Source organism: Vicugna pacos, chromosome 33, assembly GCF_048564905.1.
Source record: "Vicugna pacos chromosome 33, VicPac4, whole genome shotgun sequence".
Classification (NCBI taxonomy): domain Eukaryota; kingdom Metazoa; phylum Chordata; class Mammalia; order Artiodactyla; family Camelidae; genus Vicugna; species Vicugna pacos.
Window position 1 is genome coordinate 6,825,590 of NC_133019.1, and position 6,482 is coordinate 6,832,071.

Below are 6,482 nucleotides of genomic sequence, written 5' to 3' on the forward strand. Positions count from 1 at the left end.
ACCTGCCGCCTGATGGATGGCAGATTCTCAGTTCTTGAACTGAGACTCATCAGGCCCTTATTCCTTAGGTCAAAACATGACCAAGCGCTCAGGCAGAACCTAAAGTTTACTGAGTGGGCAGTCAGCTCCGGAAACAGAGGGCTGGTGACGCGACCATTCAGGAATGGCCATCCTCAACCATGCATGAGATTACCCATCACGCTTCCTTTCTCTTTAAGGAAACTGGCTTCATTCTCCTCATTCCTCAAGCCCCTTGCTCTTTGTCACTCCCGTTCTTTCTTCTTCTTGTCCCCTACTTACATGCGACTCCCCTGTCTCCACCTGGGGAATATGCTGGCAAAGCAATGAAAGAAGCAATTCTATTCATCACCACTTATTTATTAGATTAACTTAAATTATATCATGGCCTTTGAGTTTGTGCAGTAAATGCATATGTTAATATTTTCTATTGAGGATAGTTTGGCAATGGTGCCCAGGGGTTAGCAAAACAGGGTTCTGGGGCAGAAAGTCCCAGTATAGAAATTTTCAGGCCTTCATTGCCTTCTTAGGAACAGGGACTCTCCCCAACAAAGGATGAGGACTGTCTGTGAGTCTGCACTCTCGTCCTGGGCCACACCTAGGTACAATGCGCCTCTGAGAGAATGATGTGCCTCATCCTGATTTAGCTCTTATTGCTCCTTCCTGAGTATTTGGTCTTTCAATCCCAGAACACAGCACCGACCCATAAAAAGCCTTTCAATCTGAGCAGCTGGGAGATCAAATAAGACTTGTACCCATATTTAAAAGTCCTTCAGTTCTGTCACTTGTATCTTCTGTCAGCCAGCACTCAAGGGAACTGGAGCCACACTGCCCACAGCCTCAGCTGGACCCTGCTCTGAAGTACCCCAAAGAACAGATGAAGGTGTGACCCAGCTGAACGGCAGCAGCGTTCAGCTGCTTCTCAGGGACAGTGAACTCTACGTCTTGGAAGGAAGCGTGGGGCTCAGGCTTGTTACGGGCTGTGACAATGCCTCCGGACATCTGCTAATCCAGAAACCCCAGGGTTCTCTGGATCCTCTGACATGTTCCCATAAAGCCTCGTGAATTTCCTTCCCCTCCCACCTAATGTTCCCATATAGGCTCCCGCTGAGTTTTGCCATACAGATCCTCCCAGCAGCTGCCGGGTGTCCTGCCTTCACAAGAGTTGAGGAAATCAGAACTCATGGCATCCTTCACTTACCAGCCGCTTCCTGGCAGCTTCCCAGAAGGGACGGCTGGAATGTGAACCCCGCGAAGGGCAGGGCCAGCGGGAGTAGACTCTCTTGCTGTTTGATGTGTTCCATCCTCCTCTGAGTCTGCAGGGGAACAGGGGAACAGAGGGACCTGAAACTCCACCTCATCACCAGCCTTGGCATTCACCAGGAGAGGACGCTATTTCACAAAGAACACGGAAATCCCACCCACCCTGGAGATGAGGAGAGATCAGAGGAGCCCTCTCACTCTACATCCTGGGGGAGGAATCACCACAAGCCAGTTAGCAGCTTGGTATCCTGGGAACCAGGCCCTGTTCCACCATAGAACTCACTAGCTGCGATCCAGTGAGTTCTGGGACAAGTCAGATCATGTCACTCTTCCACGCAAAAAACCTCCAAAGCTTCTCATGTCACTGGGGAAAAAGCTCCAGTGCCACAAGGCCTGGCCGGGAAATGAAGCCCCCTACCCTGATTATGGTATTCAGAAAACAGAGAGCTAAAAGTTAAGCCTCAGATTCACATAAAGCAGCTATACCCCGTCCACCAGAACTCCAGCTTTTTCAGATGACGATGAACATAGTCAGATTCAACTTCCTCTCTGTCCACCAGCCTTTTCCTCTTTTTCAGCTTAAGAATTAGGCCCGAGAGTGCCTCCCCAACATGAAAGGCCTTTCCAGCTGTCAGATCAGCCACATGAACCCAGTCTTCTCATGGCTGAGGGCCCTAAAACATATAACTCGATACTTCTTAATGTTAAAGCTGACCAAATTCTTCCTTGTTTGGGGGCCTTGCAGAGAATACACAAAATGTCTGGCTCCCAGTTGAGCCAACAAGTTGAATTTCCTATGAAGAACATTCTGATTTGTAAGAAGCTGCAAATAAAAATCATGTTACTTGTCTCATCCATTTCTGAGTCCCACAAAGAGGGACTCTCCCCCTTTTCCAAATCCTGGGAGGCAAGAGCTTTCGCCAGACACAATGCTGCAATAATTCTGAAGGCAGCCGTCCAGGTTCGCTTTCCGTTCTATTGTCTTTTTCTGTCAGCTCCCTCATCTTCCAGAATCCAGGCTTAATAATTTACAGCGGAAAGACGTTTAATAAATAAACGGCCAGATTGGAGCCGTCAGCTCCCCACAATGGGGCTGTTTGCATCTTCCACAGGCATCAGCATTGGCGCCTGGCTTGCTTCAGCTAAAACAGCTCCTTTTGCTATTTTCATAAAATTAGTTCCTCTGCAGTTTCTATTAATCAGAACACTCTTTGGAGAGAATTATACTGGAATTTCATCGAACCCTCTGAGTTCAACTGTTATGTGAATCTGATGAATTTTTATCACCTCTGTGAGTGGCAGAAGAGGTAAGGAAAAAAAAAAACTTGGGTGGGCTGATGTAAGTGAGCAAAGAGCTCTTCCCTCACATCAGCTGAGGTCTTACAGACCTGGGAACCCAGATCAGGCTCCCCCACCACACATCTGAGCAGCTTTGTCCCCAGAACACGTCTACATTTATGTAGCTATAATTCCAAATCTTCTTGAAGTTACGGGCTCTTAAAATCTTATGAAAGCTATGGATACTCTGCCCAGAAAAGCCCATATGCACATATATACTAAATCTTACCTTTCAGTGGGTTTGTGGACACCCACCCCCACACACACATATGACCCATCCATGGACCCCAGAGTAAAAACTGTCCTGTGCCTTCCTAATCATCTTCACGCTCTAATAAAGTTAGACTGAAACAGCCACCTCTGATTCCTTTGTTGAGGAGAGTTTCATTGTTTTTTTTTTAAACATAAAAGTGAGAAAGTTTATCATGACGGCCATATGCCTCTTAGAAAATGGAAGACCAAAGACAACTCATATTGGCTGAAAAAACTGAAAGTCCCAAGTATCCATAAGTTGATTATGGTGCACTGTATTTGTCTGGATGAGACATGAGATCAAAATTAGGAAAGTTTTTGACTACTTCTCCTTTCCTCCAGACTATATAACATCAGTCCCGTTCTAAGTAAGATAAGCTCCACATGAGAAAAGAGATGATATGGATGAAAAGTGTCATCCAAAATTAGGCCCACGGAACCAGGGTTCCAGGACCAGCTCTGTCCACTGACTATATGACTTCAGAAAGAAGTAACTTATCTCTATCAATGGAAGATTTTTTTAAAATTAAACTACATGATTTCAAAAGTCTGTTTTAGTCCCAACATTCCATGGAAACTGATTCACTAGAGACCTCTAAGATAGTAAGGATCAGAACTTCTAAGGGCCCAATATAAATATTTTAGGCTTATGGGCCACACACTCTGTATTAACTACTCAGCTCTGCTGTTGTGAAATGAAAGCAGCCATTGGCAGCACGTAAATATACGAGCGTGTCTGTGCTCCAGGAAAACCTTACTTATGGCACTGAGATTTTAATTTCATATTTTTCACCTTCGGATTTTTCCAACTATTTAAAAATGTAAATACCATTCTTAGCTTGCAGGTGATACAAAAAATAGCAGGTGCCAGTTTAGGCCTACAGGCCATAGTTTGCTGACCCCTAATCTGGGGTAACAGGTAAATATTATGATCTGGATAATCACATTGGTAATTCTGGGTGACCTTGAGGGGCCAGTAACTTGGGTTCAACTACTGATAATAGTACTGGAGGAAATGTTCTTTTCTTACTTTTCTTTTCTTTTGTTTCCCAGTTTCCCAATTAGCAGAATAGAACAGTGGTAGCTTTTGCATCTCAGCTAATAACCAACAGTTACCTAAGTTTTGGGTACATTTTCAGACCTGCAGAAATGCTAAAATAATCACACATGAGCTAATGAATACAAAAAAACTGGGGGCTTTCTGGCAGAAAAAGGTTTGATAACCATAAAATGAACAAGAAAATTTTATGTCTTCTCTTGAAATCATTCCTTGCATTTCATAACCTTAATGACCCCTCCTTGCTAACCTTCCTCTCTCAGGCAGCATAACAAATGATCTTACACTTTTGAGGAAGAGGAAATTAGGCATTGGCTACTTCTGTTTTTGCTTAGAAGAAAAGAAAATTGTAATCAAATGAAATATGATACCTGCATGGCTCCCATGTACTCTCTACAGGTACAACGTGAGTGATATGCATACGGCAGAGATACAGAGCACTGTATAAGACTTGGTGTACAGAAGACAATTTTTGAAAAGAGAAAGACTGGATAATCAGGTATTCAATCTTCCCCAGAGTGAACTTCAATTAAGAGATGGCAAAAGATGGTGCACTGTGGTGACAGCACTTCTCTCAATTTCAATGAGAGGGTACGATATTATCATTTAATCAGAAAACGAATACCTCCTCCCAGTTAAGGGGTGAGATATATGTGGGCTTGGGAGGAGGGCCCCTTCTTATGAGAGAGTAAACTTAAAATGTTATCTCCATTCAGGAAGATTTAAGAAGTTTGGAGCATCTCCTCAGTCATGCTCTATTCTTAATTTATAACTTAAGTCAGTTTAATCATTAAAAGTGTAAGAAGGTTAACTTTCCCAGTCACAAGCTTTTGAACGCTTTCCCCCAAAACATTAAGGGCTCAGAACTGGTCCTGAACAGTTAGTCTACACAATGTCATTGTTCCTTATTTGTCTCCACTCTGGCTGAGGCCGGTCTCCACACTATTCTCCAGATACTCAGTGCTCAATCTTGTCTCAACCTTTTCTCTCTATAGATTCCCTTCCATCTCTGATCCACCTTTGCCATTCCTACCCATATGCCAGGGCCCAGCGTTAGTTCTAGCTGTACCATGAAGACCCACCTTAACTCTAGCCAAAGCAATATTTCCTCCAAATAACACAAGTGAAGAAGTGTTTTGAGAACTATAGCGCTCTGCAAATACATAGTAGTATTATTATCTTTGGGAAAAATTAACTATAAATTAAGGTTGGCACATTGTCACATCTTGCTTGAAAGTGCTTCCTAATTGTTTCATAAGCCGTTGATGTTAACAAACCACAGGCTATTAAGGCAGGAGTCACATCACATTTCTTTTGTATCCTCAAAGTCCTTACCAGTGGTTAGCTACAGTTAATACTCAATTCCAGTGACATGAATTAATCAAAATAATGGCTTTCTTAACCACAGAGCTCCTCACTGGGGCAAGTAAGGTTAAGTTGTTAAACACACAAGAAATTATTGGTTAGTACATATGACTGCAAATGAAACCTTGAAAGTAGAATAAATTTGAGACGTACTTTCAAAGGAATTCAACCGTCTTCTTCCATGTCACTCATAAAGCTGTGATTCAGGAGCTGAATTCCTTAAATCCTGGTTCAGTGTTCCAGGACTGAATAGTTTGCTTCATGATTTTTCAGAATTTTGTGTAAGATCAAAGGCTCAAACACTGCAGCTCTTGGATTTCGTTTTGTTTGTTCTGATTTTTGTCTGTTCGCCCTTCCTGATTCAGCCACAGAGCATGCATCCTCTGTCTTATTTCCTTTAGCTGGCCTCATTTACAGATCCAACAGGTGACATAACCTCAGAACAAAGTCATGGCAAGTTTTAATTTGCAGTTAGGCAAGAGCAGTTTGCTAAAAACAAGGACCAGCTCCAGTTCCGGAAGCCTGGAGGTGTAGCTACAAAAGACTGACTTGGTCTGACCCTGGCTCCTCTTCCCCAGTCTGTCCTGTGAGTAGAACCGTCCTTGCAACAGTGCACGTCGTAAGGCTAACGTAAGAATAATGCCACATACAATAAGGCGAGGTAAGGATAAACGAAAACGTGATGTTATTACAACTAGTGCTTCGGGCTAGGTTCCCTCTAGGAAGGCTGTTAGGGGTCCTTAAAATTCCTCAGCGTGACCCCCTCACCGAGGCCTAATCTGACTTGACCCCCAAATCCCGCGGTCCTTCGGAGCCAGTAGGTCGGGGAATGAGATGCCTATCAGACTCCGGAACAGGCACTGACGTCTAGACTGCAGAACACATCGCCACACCTAAAATTGGGAGAGGGGGTTGCCTGGACCTCCGCCTCAAAGACCGGCTGTGCTGTCTCCGTGGTAACAGCGAAGAAAGCCTGGAGAGCCGCTCTCTTCGGCCCAACAGCCCGCCCTCAGGCTAGACTGACCAATGGTCCCGTGAGTTACCTGAGGCTGGTGTGATTGACAACGGATGGGGAGAGCGTGGGGAGCCTGGACTGCCTCTATCCAATCGACTTTGAGGACCGACCGGCACCGACCAATCGGGTCGTAACGGAGGGCGTCGTGTCCACCTACCACGCTCTGCGTTGCCT

At 44.5% G+C, this 6,482-nt stretch overlaps 1 protein-coding gene across 6 annotated transcripts in view; it reads right to left on the reverse strand.

The window, feature by feature from the left end:
* Positions 1 to 6,401, reverse strand: part of PKNOX2 (PBX/knotted 1 homeobox 2) — a 280,687-nt gene extending 274,286 nt beyond the window's left edge. For 2 of the 6 annotated variants that reach the window (XM_072953788.1, XM_072953783.1), the window contains exons 1-2: positions 5,447 to 6,302; positions 1,220 to 1,334 (exon numbers count right to left, since the gene is read on the reverse strand). The gene's annotated coding sequence lies outside the window, so the exon portion shown is untranslated. Of the gene's footprint in view, positions 1 to 1,219; positions 1,335 to 5,446; positions 6,303 to 6,336 lie in introns of those variants that run through there. The other 4 variants (XM_072953784.1, XM_072953787.1, XM_072953786.1 and 1 more) reach the window with 4 other exon arrangements.
* Between the last annotated feature and the right edge of the window lie 81 nt (positions 6,402 to 6,482).